At 31.9% G+C, this 13,068-nt stretch overlaps 1 protein-coding gene across 3 annotated transcripts in view; it reads left to right on the top strand.

Annotated features, from left to right (window-relative positions):
* Window positions 1-202: 202 nt before the first annotated feature.
* The window catches only part of LOC136850822 (putative neural-cadherin 2), a 774,623-nt gene continuing 761,757 nt past the window's right edge, over window positions 203-13,068 (top strand). For all 3 annotated transcript variants that reach the window (XM_067124844.1, XM_067124842.1, XM_067124847.1), the window contains exon 1: window positions 203-852. The gene's annotated coding sequence lies outside the window, so the exon portion shown is untranslated. The remainder of the gene's footprint in view (window positions 853-13,068) is intronic.

The raw sequence follows: 13,068 nt of genomic DNA, 5'->3' as shown, positions 1-13,068 counted from the left end.
TTCCGTTTAAGGGAAATCATATTGACGGTTTGCTTTCCAGAGCTTTCAGATGAGGTGGTGGTAATGTTCCTCCTCTTCCCCCCTCGCCCCCGTCTCTTCCCCCACCCCCCTGTGCGACGACGACGTCCCAAACCCTCTCTCTCTCTCTCTCTCTCTCTCTCTATAGCCTGGGAATCAGCCACAACCCCAGTCTGGAATCGACCGCGACTACGGAAGGTGGCATCTCTCTCCCGCGCTCTCTTGGTTCCTGACTGACCCCGTGGCCCCCTCGATAGGATCGCCAAAACACTCACACAACTTTTTCTCTTCGCTATAATTCATTCCACTGTGGAAACCGAGTCCTTCTTCTCTTTACAAAGTCGGAAAAATTAACTTAGATTCACTTTATCCAACCGGAAAATTAACTTAAGATTCCCCAAAAGTATACGAAAGTCCTTCTCTGTGTACTTGACAACATACTAGGACACTTCTCAAAATGGTTTCGTTCCTTTTGACTTCGCTTCTCAAGCGTTTCCCGGGGACTTAGGAAACGCGACCCATGTCATTATAGGTCAGCTGTGTATAAAATGCTGGCGGTATCACTTTCACATCCAATTCCTCTCGAGTGCTGGTGACATGTGATTCATATACACACTTCCTGAAAACTTTTTCAAATTCACCAGAAGAATTATTATTACACTTCGTGTTTAGTGAATAGTCCTTCATAGGAATTATTAGATTTACCAGAATAAATACATATTCAGTGGTAGTTTGTAGTTGATGTTTTGAATTATTTTGAATTGGTGTTACGCTAAGTCGATTAGTGGATAAGCTCCTTCACATAGACTGGTGGCTGACCGGTATTATTTAGAGGTGAGGTGAGTATCGGCTATGTTTCTTTTCCTTGAATTTGTTTAAAGATGAATAAACTCGAAGAGTTAAACTGTTTATTGTTTTTTTTTAATAAAAACATGCGTAAAATGATTGCCTGTCGTTCGTATATTTTTTTTTGAATGGGTCATTTTCGCCAATATCAGTAGATATAAAAAGCTATAACACGTTTTCCAATATTCAAAATGAAATACATATACATACTCACATACATACATACATGCATACTCACACACACATACACAGAGAGATACACACACATATAATATATATATATATATATATATGTCTGTGTAAATATATACACACGGCACTTTTTATTTAAAATGAGATGTACAAACACACACGTGTGTATATATATACATATATAAAAACGTGTGTGTGCGTATGTGTATATGTATATAGTTGTGTGTCTATGTGTCTGTTTGTCAGCGTCTATGCGCGCGTGCGCACGCAGTTTGCTTCAGAATTCCCTAAACTAAATGCGGAAGTTCTTGCCCCCCTAAATTTCCAACACAGATTTATAAACAATCACTCATTCGCTTTCTTTAATTAACGCGGAAATTCAGTATAAAAAAAAATGGCCTAAACCGGGCAAGCACCGCTCTGAATGTTGCCCCAATTTTAATTAGGTCACGTGACGTAATCGATTGCGAGTAGAACTTGCACGACATTTGTGGGACTTTCATGTTTATAAAGGATTTTTTTTATTCATGCAAATTATTTTTAGGAGATGTCTACTAATCGTTTCCCTCTTATGTCTCTGTTTGTTTACTTCGGGTTCATGTGGTAATGTTTTTTCAGGTACATGAGAGTACATGAGAGGAGATTATATACATATACATACATATATATATATATATATATATATATATATATATATATATATATATATATATATATATATACACTGTATAAATACAGTATATAAAATAGCACTAATGACCTTTTTATTTATAGAGGTCTTAAGAGGTCTGTGAGGCCATTACAATATATAGTATATATATATATATATATATATATATATATATATATATATATATATATATATATATATATATATATATATATATATATATATATATGTGTGTGTGTGTGTGTGTGTGTGTGTGTGTGCGTGTGTGTATCATACAATTAATTCTTGTAAAATCTATAGCATTAACTATTCCATACACCAACAAAACGGTCTCATCAGCAGTGTTTCGAGCCCTCTCCAAATAATACTTTCCTTTATATTTTGCCTGAAGTCTCCCATTTCTGGATTTTGGGCCACATCCTACCCAGCATGTCTCGAAGTTATCAATTCTCTCCATACGTCCAAGCCTTCTGAAGCCATTCCGATCCAGCCTTTCACTCACAAAAACCTTCAAGCCTTTCTACTTATCCTGGTATTTCTCACCATTTCTGCCACGCACCCATTCTATATCCTTCCAACAATTTCCTTCCAGTCACACGTGACAGTCATACTTCACATCCATAAAGGAGAGTTGGCTCAACATTTCCAGCAGGCTTCTAAACATGGCATTCATACATATTCCAGTTCTCTTTCAGATCTCTGGCACACACTCCTCTACTCATCTTTCTTTGTCTGTTAAGTAAATTAATTCTTCTCTCATTTAACCATTTTTTATTACATTCACTCCCATACTGCATAGACATATTAACTCCTTTCATATTCTACCATTTTTACTAATATTCATTTTCTTCCTTGAGTCCTTATACATCATAAAACCTTCCTTTCTTTTATAAAAACCTTCGAATTCTTTCACTAGCTCCTGAAGATTCTCTTCATTATCCTTAACCAGTACTATTCTTTTTTTTACAAACAGCAATTCAAGACTCAATTTAACACCTGTTTTCTAATTTAACATGTTTACACCTAAATCTAACGTCGTTTTTCTGATATTTAGCAATACTTAGTCAGTAAAATATTAACACATGGATATATATATATATATATATATATATATATATATATATATATATATATATACATACATATACATTTATATATATATATACATATATACATATACATTTATATATATACACATATATGTATGTATGTATGTATTTCTGTATGTATACACACACATATATATTACATACATATCAAGGTTTACATATAAAAGCTTCCTATATTATTTACCTAAGCAAGAGGCCATGCAAATTAAATATACTTGGTGATGCATGAGTAATGTGAAAAGGGACGCAAGGGTAAAAATTAGAACCTAACGCGGAAGCTGAAAAATAATAAAGGATTTAAAGATATGACAACAATATTCCGGTTAATCTGGAATAACCAGAACCCGGAATGACTACATAATGTGACCACTGAGCATAAAGCATACATTTGTTTGACGCCGATTTGGAAGTGTGTTCAACTGACTGCTTGCGAACGCGGAGCCGTAACTGAAAATTCCTTTAACCATTAAATGGTACTGTTTGATCTCTACTTTGATGATTTTTTGGTGTTATGATTATTCATATTTTGCACAAGCAAACAGGTAAATAGATGGTTATGCTGCCTCTACATTTTGACTCTTCTTCAATGCATGTAGCTTTTGATTAATTATAATTACCTTCGTTATTTATTTTTCATTTCGAACTAGATCAAATGATAATGCATGACTGGAAAATTTAGAGAAATGTACATTAAGGAATATGTGAATTATTCAGAATGTAAATGGAGAAATCCTCATTTAAATATCCCAGTGGTTACGGTCATTTCTAGGTGGTAGGAAAAGTTCTACCATAATTTATTTGGCCAAAAACAAAACAGCCGGTAATTATTCTAATTTCTTCTTTTGGTGTGTGTGTAACACACACACACACATATATATATATATAATACATATATATATATATATATATATATATATATATATATATATATATATACATATATATATATATATATATATATATATATATATATATATATATATATATATATATATATATATATATATATATATATATATATATATATATATATAAAGATTAAACGTCTTCTCATACTCAGTTGAAAATAATGTAGGTAAGGTGCAAGATTACGGAGGAGAACTCTTTTCAAATTACAATCTTCTAAGAAAGCCGGGAAGTGACTCTCTAAGCACTCGGAGAAAGTAAACTACACTTGAGATAATGGGTCTCGGAGAAAAGCCATCCTTGAGAGTATTAGAGAGGATTCAGAATGAACAAAATGGTTTCGGGACCCGTTAGAAAGAAATTCACTCCGTATTTTCTAATCTACTTTTATGCTAAAATTCATGTATGAAATCTGTTCTAATGCTGTTGCAAGATTTCTTTTCTAGTAATTTGTATAGCAGAAAAAATCATTATATTTAGATATCATATGCCCTTTTTTTTTAATTTTTGAATGCTAAAAAGAAATTTAATCTGTATTTTCTAATATACTTTTATGCTAACATTTTCGTATAAAATCTGTTCTGATGCTGTTGCAAGATTTCTTTTTCTGATTATTGGTAGAGTAGAAAAAATCATTATATTTAGATATACCCTGTATTTTTCTTATATCTTTGAATGTTAAGAAGCATTTTAATATGTATTTTCTAATCTGCTTTTATGCTAACATTTATGCATAAAATCTGTTCTAATGTTGTTGCAAGATTTCTTTTTCTAGTTATTTGTACAGCATAAAATATCATCATATTTAGATATGCCCATTTTTATAAAAAAAAAAAAAAATTTGAATGTTACATAAAATTCTAATCTGTAATTTTTTTTATAGAATTTACCTAAGAAACTGCTCAAATGTTGTTGCTAGATAATCTTTTCTAAGTACTGGTATAGTAATACAAATTATTGAATATATTTAGTTATACCTTGTTTATGGTAAATATATTTTTTGAGTTTCATGACATCAAATTTTTATGAACTAATAGCATTCAGGAATATTCGAGGAATAATCTCTGGTTACATATTGACACAGTATAATGTAATATCTGAGAGAAATTTACCCAAAGCTAGAATTCTGACGTAAATATATCAAAAGCTAGAATTAAGTCCTGACTTGATTTTTCGGTCAATAAGCTAATCTAAGTTGCATAATCGTTTGAGGCTTAATCGAAAAGTAAATTTTATCATAAGTTAAAAGCCATTCCACGATTTGTTATGAAGATCTAAAGTTTTGTGATATATTAAGTTCTCTGAAGTTCATTATACTATACTGTAGTTAAAGTTGAGTATATCTTAGTTTAACCAGACCACTGAGCTGGTTAACAGCTCTCCTAGGGCTGGCCCGAAGGATTCGATTTATTTTACGTGGCTGAGAACCAACTGGTTACCTAGCAACGGGACCTGCAGCTTATTGTGGAATCCGAACCACATTGTGACGAAAAATTAATTTCTATCACCAGAAACAAATTCCTCTAATTCTTCACTGGCCGCTCGGAGAGTCGAAAGCTGGGCCAACAGCGTGCTAGCCGAAAGCTCTACCCACCCCTCCAATGACGAACCACTATACTACAGTAAGAGGCAATAAAGAGGTGATGAAAAATCAGATACCTGTGGTTCCTTCAGATGGGTCTTAGGAGTAAAGGATATACTGAGTCCTGAATTCCTTTCAGAATACAGATAGGTAACTTAGGATTAACTCTGTCATATTCAGAATAAAACCCGGTACGATAAAGAAAAGTGACCACAATACAAAAAAAAAAATAAATAAAACACCCACACAAAAATGAAAAACTAAACAGTGTCATGCACTGTATTGAATCCTTCTGAATTTATACTTTGGGATACAAATAACTAAACTACAATGCATTCAGTTATATTCGGAATAAAACCCTATATACAATCGAGTAAAAACGCCCACACACTATTGAAACAAAAGAGTTCCCCTACACAGGGAAAAGAAATTCTGTCAGTTTTGATAACGAAAGTAGCACTTGCTGCAGTGTAAACTAAACCCGGTCAGGCACTGATTTTTGAAGTGCTTGTTAATTAGGTAGTCAGATGAACAAAGCTGCTCTAATTAAGAACACGAGTAACGGAAATTTTGTCCCAAAGGCCGCGTTGTGATCTAGTCGATGCTTGAGCTTCATAGGTTCTGCATGGGAAAGAGATTATATAATATTCTCTATCCGTGTTACGTTTAATGGAATGGTTTGTGAATGTGATGCAAAATTTCATTTACCCATAATGGCCTGCTCATGTAAGCACCTTTATATATATGTACGTATGTATGTAAACATACATATATATATGCCTGTGTACTTTTCTTTCTGACCAATGATCCAATGAAGAGTGAAATGGCTATTGGTGTCTTAACTCTGATTTGCTTAAGAGTATATGTTTATCAAAATACTTTGGTCCATTATATGTTTTCGTTATATAGGTATATATATATATATATATATATATATATATATATATATATATATATATATATATATATATATTTATATATATATATATATATATATATATATATATATATATATATACATATATATATATATATATATATATATATATATATATATATATATATATATATATATATATATATATATATATATATATATGTGTGTGTGTGTGTGTGTGTGTGTGTGTGTGTGTGTGTGTGTGTTTATTTTAAAGCCCTCACTCTACTGAGGAAAAAGTTACCACAACATTAACCTATAAAGATAATAAACGAAGCAGTCCCGTGCTTGGGCAAGGTTTAAAAAAAAAAAAAGAGTTAAGTATCCTGGGAACGAAATATTCGGCCACGAAAGCTTGATGTGGCTTCGTCGTTAAAAATAATCAGTTCGATAAAGAGGATGTGACAGTAGCTCTTACGAGGGACGAGGGCTGAAGAATTTGCGAGGAATAAAAGTGAGATTTGGGAATTATGTCCGGGTTTGTGGTTTTCTCGAGTTGGCAGTAAGCACATGCACGGCACAATGAATTGAAAAGAGCCAGAATAAAGCAGAGAAAGGAGAGAAGAGAGTATTGAAGTTGCTTCTGTGTACCAGAAAAGTAATGTGGATGATAAAGGTGTACAGAGGTGAGAATTTTGCAAAATGGCTCGTTTTGTGGTTTTGTCGAGTTGGCAGTAAACGCATGCATGGCACAATGAATTGAAAAGAGCAAGAATACATCAGAGAAAGGAAAGAAGAGAGTATTGACGTTGGCACTATGGACTAGGAAACTAATGTGGATGCTAAAAGTGTGTAAGGGGCTGAATTTTGAAGAAAAAAAATAAATAAATAAATAAAAAAACTAGTTTTGTGGTTTTCTCGAGTTGGCAGTAAGCACGTGCATGCATGGCATAATGAATTGAAAATAAAGCAGAGAAAGCAGAGAAGAGAGTATTGAAGTTGTTACTATGTACTAGAAAGCTACAGGTGTATAAAGCCGAGAGCTTTGAAAAATGCCTTGTTTTCTGATTTTCTCGAGTTGGCAGCAAGCACATGCATGGCATAATGAATTGAAAATAGCAAAAAATCAAGCAGAGAAGGGAGAGAAGAGAGTACTGAAGTTGCTTCTGTGTATTAGGAAACTAACGTGGATGCCAAAGGTGTATAAAGGTGAGATTATTAAAATGTCTGGTTTTGTGGGTTTCTTGAGCTGACATAATGAAATGAAAAGGGCAAGAATAAAGAAGAGAAAGGAGTATCGGTGTTGCTACAATGCACAAGAGAACTAATGTGGATGATGAAAGATTACAAAGTATAGGTGAGACTTCTGAAAAACGTTTTGAGGTGTTATAGAATTATAGAATTTTTTTTAATTGAATTGAAATGAATATAGAATTTATGCCAAAGGCCAAGCACTGGGACCTATGAGGTCATTCAGCGCTGGAAAGGAAGCTGAGATTAGGTAGGAAGAAAACCTCGCAGTTGCACTACGAAATATTTGTTAAGAGAGGATGGATAGCGAGATGGAAGAAAGAATATGAATGAGGTACAGTAAAAGGAATGAAAAAGGTTTCAGCTAGGGGCCGCATGGACGCTGCAAAGAACCTTTAGTAATGCCTACAGTACGCCGCATGAGGTGTACTGAAGGCACTAACCCCCACTTTTTTTTTTTTTTTTTGTGGACGGGAAGATGAATTGAATGACTACATAGCGGTTAAAAGAAAATAAATTTTCAAGTGAAACCTTATAAAAAAAGGGAATATATTGGTATCGCTACAGTGCATTAAGAAACTAATGCGCATGCTTAAAAGGTATAAAGATGAGAGTTTTGAAGAGGAAAAAAAAAAAAGAGAGATTTGTAGAAAAATTTTATGGGGTTTTATAAAACTTTTTTTGAAAGAGAAGATAAATACACGACTACGCCTTTGTTAAGGGGAAATAAATATAAAAGTGAAATCTTGGTTTATTGTCGGGAACGTATTCAGTAAAAGGGGTAAGTTTTTGCATATTTAATGAGTTGCCCAAGAACGATTTTAATGGGTAGGCCTGGTAAGGATTTTGGAAAATCATCAAATCTTCAGCTGATTGTTTTTATTGTTTCAGTGTATATACGGCTACTCGATGAATACTGTATATGCCGTACGAAATGTATATAAGGGAATCTGATAAATATTGGTTGTGCTATACAAAAGCATATGATCTACTTTCTGGACGATAAACAAAAATACTGCGTATTAAGAATAAGTTACAAAAAATTGTTCTGAAAAGATTTAGACCAAATCAGAGCAAGTATTTCTGAAGGAGAAATAGAATGAGGTTGGAAAAACACACATCTGGATCCCAAAGAAACGTATTTTAATTCCACAAATGAAACAATTCGTGGAAATTTAATGTGGTAGGCAATGACGAAATACTACCAGATTATGCATTAAGCAAAAGCTTCTTTACGCTTGTAACCACCAAATTTTTAACTGAGTAGAACACCTGCGTGGTAATTAATCAACTGTTAAGACTGATGATGAAAGCAAGAGAAAGAGCAGATGATATATATATGTGACGCGTTGCTGACAACACGAAATCGCGAGGTATAATGGAATGCGGGAAACGGAATGATGAATGGGAGATGAACAAATTAAAACTTCTGATAATATACGCGAGACACTGCAAAGCGATTCTTCAGGAGACACCTTCAGAATAAAAGGGTTTTAGGAAGCAGATGTAATGTGTGAAGAAAAACAAATTAAAACTTCTGGTAATATATGCAAGATACTGTAATATCATTCCTCAGCAGACATCTTTAGAATAAAAGGGTTTTAGGAAATAATAGATGTAATGTATGAAGATGAGATTGTTCCAGTATTTTCCTAATGATTTTAGACGGTTATTGTATATACTGTGTATATATATATATATATATATATATATATATATATATATATATATATATATATATATATATATAATATATATATATATATATATATATATATATATATATATATATATATACATATATATATATATATATATATATATATATATATATATGTATATATATATATATATATATATATATATATATATATATTGTTACTTGTAATACATTTAATGCGTTCACATGTGTTACATGTAAGTCCTGCTGCCACAGCACCAATTACTCTTTAGTCAAATTCACCATAAAAGAAAAGGACAGGCCACCTGAGCACCGTAGTAGTACCACAAAGTCAAACATAACAAGATTAACTTCCGATCCGGCGTAATTCCTGCGCTTTCAGAGTAATGCCAACGGCTCCGCGTAATTAATCTTTTGCGTTTTAAATGCATTTCATTTACCGTTCTAGTAGGACTGGCGGCAGCTTGTAGCTCATAGTAGCCAGAACTGATTTAATTCCGGAGCCTGTTACAAGTTTCGTAATTTGTCCAACTTGACAACTCCATCCGAGTAAAAACGTAAATATTTAGGGTCAGTGAAGGTTACGTAAATATTTAGGGTCAGTGAAGGTTAAAGGTCAATTCTGAAGGTTAAAGGTCACTTCTGTAGTATCAGGGGTTTAGAGGAGAGGATATTTCGTGGGAAATATTGCAAATGCATTTAGAACACAGAACGCTTTCGTGTGAAAGGAAGGACGCTCCCTGGTATGCATAATATAATTGCATGGAGACATCGCGGGATATATTTGTTTCACAGTAGTGAGGGTACAATTACATTGGCCATTATTTATTATTCATATATATACCTTGTTCCTTTGCCAACGAGGGTCGTTCTCGGAGGGTGTTAAAATTAAAGGCATTTCTAATTTTCAATGCACATTTTGCAGGTGAGACTTGAGAATTAATTTCATGCAATCATCCTAAATGTTGAGACTTTTTTTGGTAAATTTTAACTGTAAATGAACATCTTTGTGTATTCTTTTTCATATATATATATATATATATATATATATATATATATATATATATATATATATATATATATATATATATTATATATATATACATGTATATAGGTAAATACACTGTTCCACTCTTATAAATATATACATATACATACACACAAGCATACACACACACACACACACACACACACATATATATATATATATATATATATATATATATATATATATATATATATATATATATATATATATATATATATATATATATATATATATATATATATATATACATGTGTACAATACATACACACACACATATATAGATATACGGATAGAGATATACTGTACATATAGTATACATTATGTGTTTCCAAGAAAGTCCTCATGAATCAAACAAACAGAGAACAATAAAGCAATATATTTCGGAGGGTGACAGCGGGAACACTATTTATGGAAGATGTTCCTGGACTAGGGTCAATTAAGGATCCTGTGTTCCTCTAGACCAGGCAGTACCCCCAAAAAATATATGGCCACATATATCTGGTCCTCCGTGAGTTTTGTGATCCATCGCTGCTTCTGCTGTCTGGCTCCTAAATTGAAGCCCCTCTGATTAACTGGTCTTCTGAAACGACGAGTACTGCCATAAACAATTTGTGATGGATTCTGGTTTAAGGCGTTAGAATGAATAGAGAATTTAGGCCAAAGGCCAAGCACTGGGACCTGTGAGGTCATTCAGCCCTGAGATGGAACTTGACAGTAAAAGGTTTGAAAGGTGTAACAGGAGGATAACCTCGCAGTTGCACTATGAATCAATTGTTAGGAGAGGGTTGAGGAAAGTAAGAAAGAAACGAAAGGGGTTGCAGCTAGGGGCCGAAGGTACGCTGCAAAGAACCTTAAGTAATGCCTACAGTGCACCACACGAGGTGCACTGACGGCTACATATGTGATTGATAGAGACAGACTGTTGATGTACGTACTTAACGGATCGCTGGAGTTTAATTTTCCTATGGTAAAGATTTGTAAATATCTCTGGACATTTGTTTTTGCTCTCAAAACTTGGCAGTACCGATGGCATTTAGATAATTAAAAGCACAGATTGATTCTCCACATAGTTTCACTAATCTTCTTGCTGCTATCCAAATATGTTTTTTTTTTTTTTTTTAGAATTATGATTGTTTCTTTTGCCTCTCATTAGTGATGCAAATGATAATTTTTTCTTCCGCACTTCATTGTGGGAGCGAAAGGAAATCCGATTAGCTTTGTGAATTGTTTGAGTGTGTGTGTGTGTGAATTGTTGTGTGTGTGTGTGTGTGTGTGTGTGTGTTTGTTTGTTTTGTAATAATGTGGTAGTGTGAACTGAGGGAAGAGAGTTAATAAAGATTCTGAATCTTGATCCTAAGAGCATCAAACCGTTATAGCGTTTAAGAATGAATTGTTTGGCAGCTTATCCTTTCCCCGAAACTGCATAAATAAACAGATAAATAAATAAACAGATAGATAAATGGATACATAAATAAATACATAGATAAATAAATAAATAAATAAATAAATAAGTAAATATCTAAATAAATAAATAAATTAATAAACTGATGCAGAATAACAAAAAATGTCTTTCTCTAAACTCCGAAACCTGTAGTTTGCGATATCCCTAATTAATAGTACACCCAGAATAGAATTCTGTAACCTTTCACTCATTCTCCTTTAAAATTGATGTTTGTTACGTAAAAGTTAATTAGTTTAGTACAAAAAATGCCTAATTAATTTATTGAAAACAGTATTGAAATCACAGAACGATGCCAGGACGTTTGACCATTTCCTAAGGGTTAATTTTGTTTATTATGAAACGCTACATCTGAGTAATATTCCCATTTATTAACAATCATTATCGAATGAAAAGATGTTATTGGAACTCCACAGTTCAACTGGTTGAAAGGTTTTCGTTTCTAGGCCTAGAGCAAATGGACAAGTTTTTGTGGTTAATATGTTGAATAAACCTTCAATAAGTCTTTCATAATGTTCCTCTGTAAACAAGGAAACAATATCTATCTAGATTTAATAATTATCGTTGTTTGGAGAATTATTCGCATTGATGAAACTTATAATAACATCTTTAGGACTGAACCAATTTCAAATTTATATATGTATACGCATATATATATATATATATATATATATACATATATATAATTATATATATATATATACATATATATCATTATATATATATACATATATAATATATATATATATATTATATATAATATATATGTATATATATAATATATATATATATATATATATATATATATATATATATATATATATATATATATATATATATATATATATATATATATTACAATCACATACGTATGTGGTAGAAAATTATTAGTAGATTCTACAAACAACACACACACACATATATACATATGTGTGTGTTTGAGTATATAAATACATTGATACTCGTACGTGTGTGTGTATGTATGCATGTATGTCTGTATAGTGCGTATGTGTTTCTATGTGTAATCCTTCTAACAACAGCAAGTATTTTTATGATGAGTTTTCTAGGCCTAATCTCTTCCTTAGGCACGCCATTCTTCACTTAGCTCATAAGAAGCTTAGAGATATGGGATATAATGGCATGCCACTAATTAATCCTGTATTTGTCCGTCACCATAAAAACAAAAACAAAAAATAGTTTGCAAGTTGGCGTTTATAATAAATGCATTTTATTTTAAGTAATAAGAATTTTTGTATAATAGAATATAATCAAATTTTACAATAGAATATAATTAAATTTTACAAGATTATTTTATATTATATATATATATATATATATATATATATATATATATATATATATATATATATATATATATATATATATAGTATATATATTTACACAATATATATATATATATATATATATA

This window comes from Macrobrachium rosenbergii, chromosome 22 (genome assembly GCF_040412425.1).
Source record: "Macrobrachium rosenbergii isolate ZJJX-2024 chromosome 22, ASM4041242v1, whole genome shotgun sequence".
In the NCBI taxonomy this organism is placed as follows: Eukaryota; Metazoa; Arthropoda; class Malacostraca; order Decapoda; family Palaemonidae; genus Macrobrachium; species Macrobrachium rosenbergii.
Note: the sequence above shows the minus strand (reverse complement) of the source record. Positions and strands in the feature narration are given on the sequence as shown.